Source organism: Barbus barbus (assembly GCF_936440315.1).
Source record: "Barbus barbus genome assembly, chromosome: 31".
Classification (NCBI taxonomy): Eukaryota; Metazoa; Chordata; class Actinopteri; order Cypriniformes; family Cyprinidae; genus Barbus; species Barbus barbus.
In genome coordinates, this window is record NC_136759.1 from 17,215,721 (window position 1) to 17,232,721 (window position 17,001).

At 35.7% G+C, this 17,001-nt stretch overlaps 1 protein-coding gene across 2 annotated transcripts in view; it reads right to left on the reverse strand.

Moving 5' to 3' along the window:
- The window catches only part of LOC306851486 (cell adhesion molecule 1-like), a 180,144-nt gene that overhangs the window by 55,518 nt on the left and 107,625 nt on the right, over window positions 1-17,001 (reverse strand). The window lies entirely within an intron of this gene.

Here is a 17,001-nt window from a genome sequence, read left to right on the forward strand (position 1 = left end):
ATATTTATATAATTTATATTATATATAAACATATTTAATATATAAACATAACATATTTTTCTTAAATATATACGTGTGTGTATACACTGTAAAAAAACTCCTACAAAATCTCCTACAAAAATCTGCTGAAGCTGGTTGCCTTAAAATTTTAAGTTGGCTCAACTTTTTTTTTTACCGTGTATATAAATGTGTATATATATATGTCTAACAGTCTACCGACAGTGGTTTGCCAACAGTGGTTTCTGGAAGTATTCCTGGGCCCATTTAGTAATGTCAATGACAGAATCATGCTGATGACTGATGCAGTGTCGTCTGAGGGCCCAAAGACCACGGGCATCCAACAAAGGTCTTCGGCCTTGTCCCTTACGCACAGAAATTTCTCCAGTTTCTCTGAATCTTTTGATGATGTTATGCACTATAGATGATGAGATTTGCAAAGCCTTTGCAATTTGACGTTGAGGAACGTTGTTTTTAAAGTATTCCACAATCTTTTTACACACTCTTTCACAGATTGGAGAGCCTCTGCCCATCTTTACTTCTGAGAGACTCTGCCTCTCTAAGACATTCCTTTTATAGCTAATCATGTTACAGACCTGATGTCAATTAACTGAATTAGTTGCTAGATGTTCTTCCAGCTGAATCCTTTCAAAGTTTCTTGCTTTTTCAGCCCTTTGTTGCCTCTGTGCCAACTTTTTTGAGACCTGTAGCAGGCATCAAATTTGAAATGAGCTCATTTAGTGGATAAAAGTGTAAAATTTCTCTGTTTGAACATTTGTTATGTTCTCTATGTTCTATTGTATTCTATTGTAAAATATTTACTCATGTGTGAAAGTCTTTTAGTTTTCATTTTATTCAAATTTAAAAAACGTCCCAACATTTCCAGAATTCGGGTTGTGTATATATAGATATATTAGATTTTTTAAATAGTTATATTCAATAATTTTGAAGTCTACTGTGTATCAATAACTTGATGATAACTAGCACATTTTGTAATTATTTTATTACATAATTTGAAATGGTTTAAAAAAAGTTTAAGTATACACAATTTACATATACTTATTAGCTTAAAATTCACGTTTGCCATTCTGTGATTCATCTCAAAGGCCACTGCTTTGGGTTATTGCTGTTTTATTGCAGAACTTTTGAAATCCTCATGGAGAAAATGAATAAAAAATCCACTTCCGGAGCCAAGGCCGCTAAAAAAGTGAGCATCACTGCCATACCTGAATAAGGTTATTACATTTGGCATGTCTTATCACAATCTGGATTGTAATTACAATGCATCCACTGAACACAATTTTTCTCATTTGGCTGTTGCCTTGCAATTCAGTCAGAGAGGCAATCATGACACTCTTTCTTTAAGCACAAAAACCCCCGAAAATACTATTACAATTCAGATCCTGTTTCATTCTGCTCTGGTATCATGAAATTGTAAAAGTTGAGGCTGAAGCTGAATAGATGACTGCCATGATAATGCGAATCCTCATGAGGAATCCTTTGAATACTGATGTTTTTGCATAACACATGCATACATTTGCAGGGCATGAAAGAAACTAAGAGTGACGTGCAAATAAATGTAACAAGCAACAACGTTTGGAGAAGCATGTAGATGTCGTGCAGGCGCGCAATGTTAAAATGTAGCGGCTGGGTTCTCGGTTTGGACATATTGATTTTACAGCCTTGTGTGTTTGTGGTGTGTGTGGAACACCCCCGCTACAAGAATGCAGCTCTCAGCAACCGAGAGGGGAAGGCTGGTAATTGCTGCTCACGGCAGAACTTTATCAAACCTCTCCATCTAAACACAAGCTGATGGAAGCTGGCAATCAACAGCGGCTCTCAACAGCATAATACCCAGACCTGAAGCTCTTCAAACACATAGGCAAGCACAAAGTATCTGATATACTTGACTGCAAGCCAGTAACAGCTGATAATTAGAGGCTGCATCACTCCCTTATGGTTTTCATTCAAAATGAGTATCCATTATACCTTGCAGGTGAAGACAGCAGAAAAGCAAAAGTCACCTTGCTGTATATTTATATCCACAGAGCTGAGAGGCATAAAAAATGACCAAAGAATGCTTTTAAACACTTTCTCCTCACACACAGAGTACTTTTAACAACGCCGTGAGACAACACCCAATGCAAATTTGTATGGTTGAGCAATCAGATGCCTTCAAGCGCTCATGACATTTACAGAGACCCAAAAAACATCTTAATTTCCCCACTACAACTGTGTCCAGCTCAGCCCTGCGTGTTGCAGTCAAGAACAACAAATCGGCGTGGAGAAACAACACATTTAGCTTGTCCTCCCGAGTTGTGAACGTTAGGGATGATAAAGCATCATCCACTCCATGAAGGACTATTAGCAGACAGGCATGCTGGGAGTGTTTGTGAGACCACAAAGGTACTGTGCCGCCACAATCTTTAGCCATGGCGGACGCTAAACATCCGTGAAGCCAAGTTTCACGCTGCCGCAATCACGCCAAACAAAAGAAAGGAAAAAACACTAGCTGGAAGGCCTGGCCGGAACTGAAAAGGCTCATAAGAAAGAGTCGCAGCGCATGAACGTCGAGGAAATGTAACTTTAAATTCAGCGGTTTTTGAAATGTTATGAAGCTGTGCCACACTAGCATAAGGTCATAAGTGATATTAGACTTTGAAAATGCATAATCTGGAAGGTTTTACAGACTGATGCTGGAATGTTTGTAAGTGAGCCCCCAAAAAAGTATTTGGACAGTTAATGGGACAGTTCATTTAAGAATTAACATTCTGTCATCGTTTACTCACCATCATGTTGCTCTAAACCTGTATGACTTTTGTATCTTTTCTCTTCACAGTTGCTTTCAACCTACTAGTCTCAAGGTGGCTTTTAGTGAATGTATGTTTTTTTTTTTGTTTTTGTTTTTTTTTAAAGGCTTTTATGCTCACCAAGTCATATTGATATACACATACATATTGATTTAATCAAACATATAGTAAAAACAGTAATATTGTGAAATATTATTACAATTTAAATATATAAGGGTTTTCTATATTGATATATTTTAAAATGTAATGCATTCCTTTTAGGGCTGCACGATATTGGAAAAACATTACATTGCAATATTTTTTTCCCAACGATATATATTGCGATATTGAGAGCCATCAATCCAGGCTAAAGTCAATAATTACCATTCCATGATATTAATAATTTCACTAATAAGCAAGCTTCATTACAAGTGACAAAAACGTCACTTAATATTTTATTCCAAAATTAGAACATTTCTGTAAACACAAAAGCAGAACAAATTTTTAAATAAAACAGCAGCTTTACACCAACCCCCTGATTGGTTTACAACAATATAACTTAAAATAAATATATTTTTTATAAAACAACTTCTAAGCATTTTGGTTCACAATCTTTATGTGAAAAATATGTGCGGGATGTTATAACATACCGCCTGTCAAGCGTTCGGATCATTTTCTTAAATCCCTCTTTGGCGACTGTATTTAATGGCAACATATCTTTAGCGATATGAAACGTTATTGTGTCTGTTATTTCTTTCTGTCGTTGAGAGCCTTTCTGGTAAGGTGTCACACTGGCAAAGGCATCACAAATATTTGTTTGTTTTGGTTGACATCCAGATTTGACTTCGTATTCATCGTAAAGAGCTTTGTGGTGCCGTTTTAAGTGATCAGACAAATTGGTGGTGTTTCCTTGTTTTGTGGCCACAACTTTATGACACTCCATGCAAAGTACCTCATTTTGGTCAACATCCTCCTTTTTGTAGCCGAAATAGTCCCAAATAGATGATTTCGACTTTCTTTTTGGTACGAAATCATTTTTTTGCGGCGGATGCTCTTCGTCACGCATTTTTAGCAGTGAATGTTGGCTGTGAGCGTGAGCGGTGAGCAGCGGCACAGCGAACCAATCACTGTGCAGGCACGCGGAACGTGCATGTCACCCCAGCAACAAGCCATACAACAAACTCGTGTTTACTGTGTGCTACCCTGGTGCTACCGTTCTCTTAATACACCATGGGCTTCTACCCTTCACATCGCATGTTCCGGCGATGTGACTATCGCTCACGCGCACATCGCGATGTCGATGTCAAAACAGAATATCGTTCAGCCCTAATTCCTTTAGTGTCACTTATTATCAATGTTAAAAAAGGATGCTTAGCGTTTTTGTGGAAACGGCAATGCTATTTTTTAGAACACTTTAATCAACAGAAAGTTCCAATAAAGAGTATTTATTTGAAATATAAATCTTTTGTAACATTATTAATGTCTTTCACTTTTTTAATAATTTAAATACTTGCTGAATAAAATATTATTTTATTTAATTTTATTTTAAATCTTACCCAAAATTTTGAATAGTAGTGTATCATGGGTTCCAAAAAAAATGTTATGCAGAAAAGACTGTTTAAAATAATACTGAATGTTTCATGAGCAGCAAATTAGAATATTTTCTGAAGGATCATGTGACACTGAAAACTGGAGTAATTACTGCTGAACACAGGAATAAATGACATTTTAAAATAAGTTATTTTAATTTGTAAAAAAAAAATTACGGTAGGCTATTACTGTTTTTACTGTATTTGCATTGCATTGTAATTGTTTCTGTTTGTACTGTATTATTTGATCAAATAAATGCAGCAGTGGTGAGCATAAGAGAATTTACCCCCCCCCCCCCCCCCCCCCCACACACACACACAAGAATATAGCCAACTCACTGTCCGTGTTAAAAAAAAAAACTACGCTTAACTACGCCATTAAAAAGAAGCTCTGAGGAACCTGTAGGTGAACATGACAGATAGACTGCAGTCACACGAATGTGTTTTATCTTTGCAATTACAGTCTACCTCATCTACAATGTCACCTCAAGCAAGCCAAAATGTGATTGGCTAAAAGACTGATTGTGATTTAACTCATTCATTTAGCCTTCAAGGCCGTGACAGTCTGGTTCAGTTCTGCCCCATAACCCCACCAAGGTGTCCATCCCTCACGTTTACAACGAGCTCTATCTCTGAACTCCCCTCAACAGCACTTATTATATGATTATTCTTTAACACTAAGCGTGCTACCTATCTAAACACCATAGGTATGAGGCTCACTAGATTTTGGCACACAGCTGTATACATGAATAGAAAGTAAATGTTCTTTATTACGAATATGCTATATAATAGTTGCTCAGAGGATTGGAGCACTCTACAGGTTGAGTCACATGACTCGGAAATGTAATTAACTCATGTGAAGTTTCATGATAATAGCATATCTTTCATTCTCAAAGCCTTTTTAAGAACAGATCCCATGGGTAATATTCACATTTCCTGAAGCGAGAACTTCTCAAGATTGATACACATGAAAAGGTACTCTGGGAATGTGTTTTATTAATTTTAAAAATTTGTATTATTAATTATTACATATGCATTTTAATGTGAGAGTTGGCTTAATAATTAATTTAAAGAAGCAATTTTTTGAAGGTTATTAATGGCTTCTTCATTTCAAATATTAATTTTCATTTGCACTTCCAAGTCATGGCTGCTCGCCAACAGGTTGGCACGAAACTGTCTAAAAATAGACGATGGAACGCAGTTGTTAGGCAAACATAAACCTATCCAACAGCTGTTTAGACAGCATCCTTTCCTGTCAGCCAAAGAAATTGAGTGCAACTGGGAAAGGAAATAGCTACTTTTCTGTTGAATGCACAACTTTACCGTCTCAGATGTACCTATTCACAAGCATGCGGTAGGTTTGAACTATGCCCCTATTAAAGGAAGTTTTGAACTGGATTTGTGAGAATGGCATAGGCATGAAAGAATTACTGATTCACTGACTGCAGAGTGTGGAGGCGTGCAAGTGCAGTAGTGAATGTCTTTGCATTGTGAAGAAGTCATTTGAAATAGATTACACGTCTGAATTTAAACCCATCTGTATGACTAGAAACATTTCTTTTATGCCTTTTTTTCCTCACAAAATGGTTTCCTCAAAGTCACTGCCTTTACAACTGTTGTGTTTCCAGGTTTTTCTTCACTACGTGAACGTCATGGAAAAAAAAAAAGATTTGAAAAACAAATTATATTTTGCAAAAAGAAAATAAAGCCTACATTTAAAACCATTAAGATTTCTAAAATTGACATTATTTCAAGAACATTTTACCCCAACCCTCATTACCATAATCTGCCCTGATGCTTAACTTTTACTGTTCCTATTATGTTAAGTGATCATTTTCTTTATGCAATACAGTCATTTGAACAGTCAACAGTCAGTTCTAATAGTTAAACAAAACTGTTGTACAATGAAAGCAGTACCAGCAGAATAAATAGGCAGCAGAATAAATTTATTTGCTATTTATCTCTATCTCTATACAATTTCACATTACGCTAAATATGATAACGAGAATCTTTTATCTCATTATGCTAATGATAATTGAAGGAAATGTAATTAAATAATGTCAGTGCAAAAAAAAAAAAACAAACAAAAAAACTTAATGGTCATAGAAGAAGCTTCATTTAAGCAAATTACATTCTTTGGATTGTGGTGATAAATTGACTGTGACATGTTTTGCACTGTGTCCTAACCAGACACGACACGACAAGATTCCAGCGACGAGCAATTTGGCTGCAAATAGCAGAAGCGACACGACGATGCGAAATGACAGAATCAATCAAATATCACAGCCATTCAGAAGCGAGAAGCGTGCTGCACACCCAATGCAATTGACAAATTTATAATCTAATTGAGCAATACTAAACCTTTTTAACATTATTAAAAGTACATACTGAGTGACAAATATCTTTGTCAAGGATAGTGTCGCGTTGAGTTGCTTTAATTTAGCTTATTTTCAAGATCTGAGGTAAACTATATTGTTGCTTTCCATATGGCTGTAAATGTCACGCAATATGAGATTCAAACTCAAATTAGACACTTTTAACATTGAGTAAAGCACATAGTCAGTGCCTGAGATTAGCATTGTAATAGTTTGTATGTTGTACAGAAACAGCTTCTAAAATAGAAACTTTGCATGTCGCTGTCGTAGCTGGTTAGGACGAAAACTCAGATTGACATGGAAAAGATACATTTTATCGTGTGTCGCTGCGTCGCATTGCATCGCGTGTAGCTAGGACAGTGTTTCCCTTCACCTCTCCTGATTGCTTAGAGTAGAAGTGTAAAGTACAGTGAAACTGTACGAAACTTTACATTTGGATACTATAATAATTTAGCCAAGTCAATCAAAGTAAAGGACCATACGTTTATAGGCACCATACCACTTTTGTACTGGACTGTTAAATTGTGGAAGGTCTCTTTTGATAACAGACCTTTATCACATATCTATATGTGAGTGCTATCTAAATTCATTACCTTAAATTATTGAAAATTTACTGTAATTTTAAGATTCATGCAATTAAATCAGGCAGCAATTATTTTGACTAAGTGTACACTAAGTGAAAATAGGCATATTTTCTTAGCGATAGATGCTATTTACACTAAGTAGAAATAGCTATAGATTCTATTTACACTATTTTAAAATAGCAGACTATTTTGCAAATAGTGGCAATTATTTGCACCTCAGTATTGTCGTACATTAAAAAAAACCAATATATAATAATAACACTGAGTGTAATTTAAAATGTTAATTTTAATTATTAAACGGATGCCACCTTATTGGGAGAATATAAGCCCTCCCTACATCTATAGTACCCTAACACTACCCAATATTTTATTTTGAACTTTTCGATTATTTCCTTCATTTTTATTGAAAATAAATGCCTTTCCGATGTGATAAGAGATTTGAAAAAGGAGAAATTTTTTTATGGCAAAAGGCGGATTCGAACTCGATCGCGTCAAAAATAACTAAGGCACGTACTTTCCCATCTATGCCACTGGAGCTGTTATGAAACTATCGTCTTTTGTAGGGTTGACTAGCCCAATCACACATTGGTGGGTGGAGTTACAGTAAATAGCCTCTGCCAACAAAGCGGGCTATTTGGACTTAGTGTAAATAGAAACACAGATTTAAAAAAGCCAATAAAAAACACTTGAAATAGCTGAATGAGAATGACTTCTAAGGGTTATGATAAGGGTTACAAAATTACACAGTTTGTAAAAAGTAGTTATTCAAAAAGCTAAAATATTCCATTTTAAGAGCACTTGAATAAGAAATGTCAGTACTGCATGAATAAAGTACAATTACTCTTTAGAGTAACAGTTCCCAATATCTGTGAAGAACTTGGCCAGGAACTCATGTGGGAAGAGAGTGTAAAGGTTCAGAAAGATGAGTCTTGTGTAAATCAACCACAAGTTTCATCTAGAATTATTCCATGGAAATCTGAAATGCACCTGGGTGTTTTAATATAGCACAAGTGATTTTGATGAAAAACTTCTAAAATGTCTGTAACTTAGAGATAAAAAAGCAGACAAGGTATGGCAGATTCTTAGGATCAGAAAAAAATAAACATTTAAGGTTGAAAAACATGCAGACTGCCTCAACGGCCAGATGTAAAACCATGCAAAGCTGGAAAAAAACGTGCAAAGAAAGAAAAGGTAGGAGTAGGAAGATGCTAAAAGGTGATGAGATCCAGATGGAAGAAGAAGAGGAGTACCTGATATGGTCTGAGCGGCTCCTTAGCAAGCGTAGGGAGAAACGGGACACATACAATAGTGTTAAAGCAGGAAACTTTCAACTTTTCACTTCATCAGATACTTTGCATGCATCAAATTTCATTCAGGCCTGGATTTTAATCTTCCTGTAGCATATGTTAGATGACATGCCACTACTGGGTGAGATCACACACTTCTTTCTTTCCCACATTAGCATTTCCTTCAAGTGCTGTGTTACACTGTCCTCTTTTGATGGCAAACTGCCATCCCTGTCAAAGTCAAGCAGACTGTTGTAGAAGAAAGAGAGCTATAGAGTTTCCACTGCTGGACATCACAGACAGAGCAGAAAGACAAGAGAGATACTGGCTGAAAAGGTGAGGTGATCTCATTTGTATTCGTAGGGATCCGTATGTAAAGTGTGCAGGTACATTTTTTGTACAGCTGAATAGACACAGAAATGTTCAGAATCATTTAGACACTTTCTAAAATGTAAATGTACACCTTTTGAGAACTTTTGTAAAGTTCTGCTGCTGGTTATCAAGTACAAACTTCAACTCAATCCAACAGTGCAGGTGTGTGAAGATTCATTTTACAGCTGGTAGTCTGAAATACAATTAAATAATAATGCTTTTGTAATGTACTGTCAACCCTAACCCAAATATGTGACCCTGGACCACAAAACCAGCCTTAAGTCACACGGTATATTTGTAGCAATAGCCAAAAATACATTGTATGGGTCAAAAATCATTAGGATATTATATATAGTAATAGGCGTATACGGGACGCCTATCTTTACTTCAATATATTACCATTAAATCCTAATCTAATCATGACAAACTATATATTGTTATATTTTACCACTGTTTGTTGTTAAAAATTATGTAGGAGCAGTAATAGATTAATTTATGACAAAAGCGCACCTCAAAACATATACACCATAACAGGAGCTCTGACCTTTAACACAAAAATTCTATTCGTTTCCTTTTTTTCCTATCACGTTTTAGTAATCATCAAATATTATATATCATTTGAAAGCTTAAAATCTCAAAATTCCTCCTGAGAAAACTGTTTTGAAATCGGTTATTGCGTCACCATAGAAATGGTACTTTAAAATCTTTTAGCGGGCTCCTCCCCCTTAGTGGGAGGTGTCATATTCCAAATATATTACGATATTTTGTAAATTTCCTACTTAAATATATCAAAACTGAATTTCTTATTAGTAATATGCATTGCTAAGGACTTCATTTAGACAGCTTTACAGGCAATTTTCTCAATATTTAGATTTTTTTTGCACCTTTTCAAATAGCTCAGCCAAATATTGTCCTATCCTAACAAACCATACATCAATGGAAAGCTTATTTATTCAGCTTTCAGATGATGTATAAATCTCAATTTCAAAAAATTGATGCTTACTGGTTTTGTGGTCCAGGGCCACATATAATAAATTGGTTTGAGTAGGGCAAACATAAATTAAACAAATTAGTTTAAACAAAGTAACTTTTGCCCTTTTGAATTTCTTTTGCTTTTGAGTTCATGAAAATAACACATTTAAATCTGAAATGTTTCATTGTTTTGAGTTTAATTAACTTTTTTTATATGTACAAATATGTGTTGTTGCTTTTTTATATTTTATTTCAAGTTTTCCTATCTTAAGTTTGAAAGTCTGGAACAAGAATAAAATTATAGCATGCATCTATTTGTAATAGCTTTAAAAAGTAGCCAAAATAAATGAATGCATTGTAAAAATTTCAAAACCAGTTTTAATATGACTATCATTTACTAAAAAGTTGCATATAAAAAGTACCTATGAAAAAATAAATACATTGTTTTAATTAAAATCAACTTCTGGGACATCCTATTGTACCTACAGTTGTGTCAGCCACTCCAAAAGTCTTATTTTTTGACATTATAAAGAATTCAGCTTGACTCACTAGAAAACTATAAATCTGCAGGCGTTCTCACATCATTTGCCTTGAGGGAAATTTCCCAAACATTAGTGTTAGGACTAGAATTATTATAATTAAACATCTCAAATACTGAAACAGATGTCCAAGATCTCCATATCCAAATAACAATCAAGTTTGCAGACGTTTCAGGATTGTAAGCAGATCAATTAATATGGAGACAGTGTATGATAAACAGCATGAGGCTAATGAGTCCTGTAAAAAGTCTCCTCGATTCATCCAGCCTCTCACAGCAGACATACAGTGCTATAAATAGAGGATCCTCATGTCAATAAGCTCCTCAGCCTGACGTGTATCAGACGGGAGTTATGGCATGTCAGTAGGGCAGTGATTAGATGTCACCGCTGTCAGTCTTCTTACAAGATATTGATGGTCAGATTTCAGCAGAAGCCCATTTGATGCCATCCGAGTGTAGACAACTATGCTAGCAAGGAATCATTCAAAAATGATGATTTTGAAAGCTGATTCCTCTCAAACAACAGTTGTGCAATATGTTACAACTACAAAACCGATAAATATTAGGATTTGAGGAAAGGACTACAGTAAATTTCACTTTTTTGGGGATCCTCATTTACAGACCTGAAAAGAATGGTCACAAATTCAAAAATTAAACAAAACATGACATTTTGATTAATATGGAGGTGTAACAAATGAACAACATTTTAAAAAACCTATAATCAGGAAGATTGTTTTGTTTTTTTGGAAAAAAAAGAAAAAGCTTTTATTAAAAAAAAGATGCAGTAAAATTTGTTTTAAATCAATGCTTTTCATTGAACTTTCTGTTCATTAAAGAATCCTGGAAAAAACGTATCACAGTTTCCTGTTTTTAACATTGATAATACTAAGGAATGGTTGTTGAACACCAAATCAGCATATGGTTTCTGAAAGATCATGTGACACTGGAGACTGGAGTAATGGTTGTGTATATTAATATATTCAAATACAAATACAGTTATTTTAATATTCACAATATTACTGTTTTTTTTTTTACCTCAAACATTTTCAAACACATTTTTGGGTCTGTCAAGCTCCAAAATGTCAAAAATACATCATGAAAGAATCATAAGGTGGCCTATATTATTTATTTGCTATATTTCAAGTCTTCTGAAGCTATATGACACCTTTGTGTGAGGAACATACAGTTGTTATCCATTGTAAAAAAAGTAATATATTTAAAACACATGTATTTCATACTAAATATATTTCAAATCTATTAACATATTTACTGACATATTGCTCGAGACTTACTGATATAAAAATTATAATTAAACTTAATGGAGCACTACTTGTGCACAATGCACATTACATAATCTTAAGCCTAAAATGTGTTTTAATATCACTATTGATGAGGATTGTATGATCTTTGAATAATAAATGCAAGATATTTAAATTGTACCTGAAGAATACTTGCAATAGTTCCACTTTGGCTCAATCATATATACTTCAGTATACTGTATCTTTAGTATATTCAGCCCTACTGCCGCACAATTAAAGTGCATTAAACACAAAATTAGTCGTTAGCAGACTTTAAGTATACCAGTTAAGTATATTAAAAGCACAATTTATAAAATATTTAACATGAAATAAATGTATTTCAAATACATTTTTAGAATATTTATTTTTAGGTATTCATTGAAAATCTGCCTAATCTTAGTATTAAAAAGTATGGATGTCTGAATACATGAAAGAACCAGACTTTCAGTGAGTTATAACTAACTGTAAGCTATAGACTTGAAATATAGATCACAAGTCATGCAGGCCACTTTCATGATATTTCTAGAAGCTCTAGACCCCATTCATTGTAAATACCTGCAAAACAGAAAGCAGAACTTTCTTCAAAAATTCTCAGAAAGAAAGTCATACATGTTTGAAGCAACATTAGGGTGAGTAAATGAAGACCAGATAAAGAATTTGTCCATTTCACTATTCCATTAAGTGGCTAAGATCAAGCTAGTGTTTTTGACTATTTATTTATAATATGTGCTTTAGTAAATCACATTAGGAGCTAAAGTTGACCTCTGAATTGTGTCCTGCAGATATTCAGCCCCATTTCCCCTTTAATTTCACAGTTTTATTTCTGGTTACCCCGCTGAGCAGCCATATTTGTGTATTCCGACCATGAGCACAATGCTATGTGCTTCTGTCCGCTTCTGTGGTGTGACTTTGAGCTTGTATATGACCCGCTGTGCTTTCATTTAATTAAAAGGGTAGGGGTGGAGATTCAAAGTGTACCTTAACAGGGATCTGATGGAAAAATCTGTGCATGCCATGTGCGCCCAAGGACACATGATTAGGTCCTACGACCACCACAAAGCTCCTGGCTGGAAAACAATGACATTCTTTCTTGGACCATTTGCAAAAGTGATTATGTGCTTTAATAGTGTCTTATAAAACTTTATATGATGCTACAAATAGATTTTTTAACCCAACTCCTTCATTACAAGGTAATAATAAATACTACATCTAAAACATTAAAGAAATAGTCCATCAACATTTATTGACCATTTTAGATCATTAAACCTTGCTGCTACTTTATTACTTTGTTTCTACAACTTAATTTGTAGCCATCCAAGATGTAGATAAGGTTTTGTTTTTTTTCACAGATGTGTAGAAAAAGTTGCATTATGTCACTTGTTCACCAATCCATCCACTGTTTGGACTCTCATTCTGACGGCACCCATTCAGTGCACTGGTGGATCCATTGGTGAGCAAGTAATGTAATGCTAAACAGTGTCTAGGGAGTAAGTTACATGCAACAGAAATAACAGTAGAAAAAAGTAATTAAATGTAATCAGTTACTTTAATAAAGTAACTGAAATAGTTATACTACTTATAACATTTTAAATAGGTTAACTTGTAATCTGCAATCTATTACATTTCCAAAGCTGAAACCTTCCCAACACTGATCCTAAATTTCTCCAAATCTCTTCCGATGAAGAAACAAACTCGTGTACATTTTTGATCCCTGTTGAAAAACCAGCACATGCTGGTTAGGTATGTTTTGAAGCATGGCAACTGGTTTAAGCTGGTTATGAGCTGGTGCTGAGCAGGAACTAGTTGCAGTAGGGCCAGCACATGACCATCTTAAACCAGCTCATAACCATCTTATAACCAGTTCAGGACCAGCTTAAATCAGCTCATAACCAGCTTATAACCAGTTCAGGACCAGCTTAAATCAGCTCATAACCAGTTTATAACCAGTTCAGGACCAGCTTAAACCAGCTCACAACCATCTTATAACCAGTTCAGGACCAGCTTAAATCAGCTCATAACCAGTTTATAACCAGTTCAGGACCAGCTTAAACCAGCTCACAACCATCTTATAACCAGTTCAGGACCATCTTAAATTAGCTCATAACCAGCTTATACCCAGTTCAGGACCAGCTTAAACCAGCTAAAATCAGTGGCCATGCTTCAAAACGTACCTAATCAGCATGCTGTTTTTTTTTTCAACAGGGATGGCCTGAGGGTGAGTACATTTTCAGCAAATTTTCATTTTTGGGTGAACTCTTTGTTTAAGTCAATTAAATTGAGGGAACAATTATTACAATATGGCCATGATTTCCCTAATATAAGGGAAGGAATTAATTTAGTTATTATTATTATTATTATTTTGGTCCTTTGATGCCCCCTGGTCTCTTAAAACCTTTGTTATACGGAAAGACTTTCATAAAAAAAAAAAAAATGTTCACAAAAGTATATATTAAAAATCTAAAAAGGTAAGTAAATGATGATTCAGTAATTTTTGAGTGAACAATTGTTTTAATTATCATGTTGTCATAAAGCACTATGATCTTTCCTGTTTTGTCTCACGTTCTCATTTCACAATCATTTCCTTCACCAGTGCCAAGTGTGTTTTTAATGCCTATTGAGCATAAAATATAATTAAACCAAGAAAAACAAATGAAAGTACTATCGCCTGTAAGTGTCCTGTATGGTCATGCACTCACTACACTAAAGAAACATTTGTATAGACTTTCCATGAGATCAAGCTGAAAGAGCTTCTCTCAAGATGGCATATGTACTGATATCAGCCTCTTAGATATGTGTGAATAGTTATCAGAGAGTGTGAAAAGAATCTATTCTTGCTCTGTTGTTGGTCATTTTCCACTGGATACAAGATAAATGGTAATATTTATTCCAACTTAAGTCTTAAAGCTTAGCCCGCACTGTTGAAATGTTTATTTTGTGGAAGGTCACCTATTAGCTTATATTCTTCCCTTTTCCCCATAATGCACTATTTCTTTATATAATAATCTGTGGTGGATGGCTGTGTGCTCCTGTCCCTGAGTCTGTCATTTGGAGCATGGGGACAGGAGGTGGATAATGAGAACATAAGGGTGAGAGGAGCTGACAGGGACATCATCCTCCCACTACGACCGACAGAACACAGGTCACAGAACAGTCACTAAACCTGCGCTCACCCACCTGGACTTCACATTAAAAATCTTCCTGCCATGGACCAGGTCCACTCTGACTTTCTCCAAATACTGAGAAAATGCAATCGGTGGCACTGACCGGTGCCTCATCTCCAAAATCACAAGATAATTGTGTCGCTTTGCATGTAATGATTCAGAAAGATGATTCTCACTCAAAATCCACATTTTAAAATGCAACTAACCCTATTTTGCATAGCAAAATAAATAGGCCTTTCAGATTTTAAAAAGCAGATCTTTTGTTTTTGAGTTCTTCTTAGTGAATCAAACACATACAGGTGCATCTCATAAAATTAGAATATGGTGAAAAAGTAAAATTTTTCTTGTAACTTATTTCAAAAAGGGAAACTTTCATATATTTTAGATTCATTGCATGTAAAGTAAAATAATTCAAAAGTTTTTTTGTTTTAATTTTGATGATTAGAGCTTACAGCTCATGAAAGTCAAAAATCAGTATCTCAAAATATTAGAATATTTCCTAAGATCAATCAAAAAAAGGATTTGCAAAACAGAAAAGTTCAGGTTCTTTAAAGTATGTTAATTTATGCACTCAGTACTTGGTCGGGGCTACCTTTAGCACAAAAAGGTAGGGGAAGTCGTGGCCTAATGGTTAGAGAGTCGGACTCATAATCCAAAGGTTGCGGCTTCGAGTCTCGGGCTGGCAGGGATTGTAGGTGGGGGGAGTGAATGTCCAGCGCTCTCTCCACCCTCAATACCATGACTGAGGTGCCCTTGAGCAAGGCACCGAACCCCCAAATGCTCCCTGGGCGCCGCAGCATAAATGGCTGCCCACTGCTCCAGGTGTGTGTTCATGGTGTGTGTGTGTGTGTTCACTGCTGTGTGTGTGTGTGCACTTTGGATGGGTTAAATGCAGAGCAAGAATTCCGAGTATGGGTCACCATACTTGGCAGTATGTCACTTCACTTCACTTCAAATTCCAGCATCAGTGAGGTGTGGCATGGAAGCGATCAGCCTGTGGCACTGCTGAGGCCTTCAGCTCGTCTGGATTGTTGGATCGACTGTTCCTCATCTTTCTCTTGAAAATATCCCATAGATTCCAAATGGGGTTCAGGTCAGGCATGTTGGCTGGACAATCAAGCACAGTAATATTGTGGTCAGCAAACCACTTGGAAGTGGTTTTGGCGCTATGGGCAGGTGCTAAAGTCCTGCTGGAAAAGTTAATCAGCATCTCCATAAAGCTTGTCAGCAGATGGAAGCATAAAGTGCTCCAAAATCTCCTGGTAGACGGCTGCATTGACTTTTGACTTGATAAAACACAATGGACCAACACCAGCAGACGTCACGGCACCCCAAATCATCCCTGACTTCAGAAACTTCACACTGGACTTCAAGCAGCTTGGATTCTGTGCCTCTCCAGTTCTCCTCCAGACTCCAGACCTTGATTTCCAAATGAAATGCTAAATTTACTTTTATCTGAGAAGAGGACTTCACTGAGCAACAGTCCAGTTCTTTTTCTCCACAGCCCAGGTAAGATGCTTCTGACAATGTTTCTGGTTCAGAAGTGGCTTGGTAGCCCTTTTTCTGAAGACTTCTGAGCGTGGTGACTCTTGATGCACTGGCTCCAGCTTCAGTTCACTCCTTGTGAAGCTTTCCCAAGTGTTTTAATCAGCTTTGCTTGACAGTATTCTCAAGCTTGCGGTCTTCCCTGTTGCTTGTGCACCTTTTCCTACCCAATTTCTTCCTTCCAGTCAACTTTGCATTTAATATGCTTTGATACAGCACTCCTTGAACAGCCACCCCTTTCAGTAATGACCCTCTGTGACTTACCCTCTTTGTGGAGGGTGTCAATGATCATCTTCTGGACCATTGCCAAGTCAGCATTTATACTTACTTTATACTGTAGGGATGGTCATTTATTGAAACTCAAATGTAAATATTCTAATATTTTGAGATACAGATTTTTGACTTTCATTAGCTGTATCAAAATTAAACCAATTTTTTTTTTAAGTGTTTTACTTTACATGTAATGAATCTAAAATATATGAAAGTTTCACTTTT